Here is a 2,408-nt window from a genome sequence, read left to right as displayed (position 1 = left end):
TTGGCTTTATTCCAGAGATGCAGGAATGGTTCAATATACGTAAATCAATAAACGTCATAAATCACATTAATGGGCTCAACGACAAGAACCAGATGGACATCTCAACAGATGCAGAGAAGGCCTTTGACAAAATTCAACATGCTTTTCTTTTTAAAGTCCTAGAGAGAATTGGACTGGAGGGAACATACCTCAACATAATTAAAGTCTTATATAACAAACCCACAGCCAACATCGTTCTAAATGGAGAAAAACTGGAAGCATTCCCATTGAAATCAGGAACCAGACAAGGCTGCCCACTATCCCCACTTCTCTTTAACATAGTACTTGAAACTCTTGCAAGAGCAATAAGACAAGAGAAGGAAATTAAAGGAGTAACAATTGGAAAAGAAGAGCTCAAATTATCACTTTTTGCATATGATATGATATTATATCTAAGGGATGCCAAAAATTCCACGCATAAACTCCTAGAAATTATTAACACATTCTGTAAAGTGGCAGGTTACAAAATTAACCTACAAAAGTCTATAGCCTTTCTATATACCAATGATAAGCAGTCAGAGAAAAATCACAGGGAAACCCTCCCATTCACAATAGCCACAAAAAAATAAAACAAAATAAAATACCTTGGAATAAACCTGACCAAAGATATTAAAGAGCTCTACAAGGAAAATTTTAACTCTTTAAAGAAAGAAATAGAGGAAGACATCAGAAGATGGAAGGACCTCCCATGCTCATGGATTGGAAGAATTAATATTGTGAAAATGACCATCCTGCCAAGGGTCATATGTAGATTCAATGCAATGCCAATAAAAATCCCCATGACATTTTTCACAGAATTGGAAAAAACTGTCCTAAGATTCATATGGAAGCACAAGAGACCCCCGGATAGCCAAAACAACCCTGAGAACTAAGAGCAATGCTGGGGGGATTACTATACCAGATTTTAAGCTCTACTACAGAGTTATAGTCATAAAAACAATATGGTACTGGCATAAAAATTGACCCATAGACCAATGGAACAAAATTTAAGACCCAAATATGAGTAATTGCAATTTTAGCCTCCTGATATTTGACAAAAGGGCCAAGAACATTAACAGGAGGAGAGACACCATATTCAGCAAATGGTGCTGGCAAAACTGGATCTCCACTTGTAGAAGAATCAAACTAAACCCCTATCTTTCACCTTGCACAAAAGTCAATTCCAAATGCCTCAAAGACCTCAATGTAAAGCCTGAAACTCTGAAACTCTTAGAAGAAAACATTGGGAAAAACCTACAAGATACAGGTGTAGGAAAGGACTTTCTAAACCAGACACCAATAGCCCAGGAAACAAGGGTAAGAATTAACAAGTGGGACCTCATTAAACTAAAAAGCTTCTGTACATCAAAGGAGACAACCAAGGAAACAAACAGAAAACCCACAGAATGGGAGAAAATCTTCACCAGCGACACATCTGATAGAGGTTTAATTACCAGAATATATAACGAACTTAAAAAATAGAGAACCAAGACAAGAAGCAACCCAATTGAAAGATGGGCTAAGGAGCTGAACAGAGAGTTCTCAAAAGAAGAAGTAAAGATGGCTATGAAGCATCTTAAAAGATGTTCAGCATCACTAATAATTAGGGAAATGCAAATTAAAACCACTTTAAGATTTCATCTTACTCCAGTCAGACTGAATAAGATCAAGAGAACAAATGATACCAAATGTTGGAGAGGATGTGGGGAAAGGGGAACACTCATCCATTGCCGGTGGGGCTGCAAACTCATTCAGCCCCTTTGGAAAGCAATGTGGAGAACTCTTAAAAAACTACAAATGAACCAACCATTGATCCAGTTATACTGCTCCTAGGCATATACCCAAAGAACTCATCCTATTGCAGAGACACTTGTACATCCATGTTTGTTGCTGCTCTTTTCACAACAGCTTAGTGATGGAAGCAACCTAAGTGTCCCTCAATTAATGAGTGGATAATGAAAATGTGGTTCATTTATACGATGGATTTTTACTCAACAGTAAAGAAAGATGAAATCATAAAATTTTCAGGTAAATGGATGGAACTAGACACTGTTATATTAAGTGAAGTAACACAGACTCAGAAAAACAAATTATGTATGTTCTCCCTCATATGTGGATCCTAGGATCAGACTTTGATAAATAAGTATGCAAACAGACATAACTGCAGGAACCAGGACAAGGGTAAGAAAACAGTGATGTAAAGGAAAAGAAATAACCTGAAGGGAAAAATAGTAGGTAACAGGCCTTAATAAGGGAGATATGGATAAAAATTGGGTTAGTCTAAGGGAAGGGGGAGGGAAGGGTATATGAGGAACCTAGGGGATAAGGAGAAAGAAGAAGCTCAACAGAGGTAGGATCATAGGAGCAAGGGTATTAGTAAGGAAGAAAGG

This window comes from Nannospalax galili, unplaced genomic scaffold, assembly GCF_000622305.1.
Source record: "Nannospalax galili isolate Female #2095 unplaced genomic scaffold, S.galili_v1.0 scaffold378, whole genome shotgun sequence".
Taxonomy (NCBI): Eukaryota; Metazoa; Chordata; class Mammalia; order Rodentia; family Spalacidae; genus Nannospalax; species Nannospalax galili.
The sequence above is the reverse complement of the archived record's forward strand: the minus strand, read 5'-3'. Positions refer to the sequence as shown.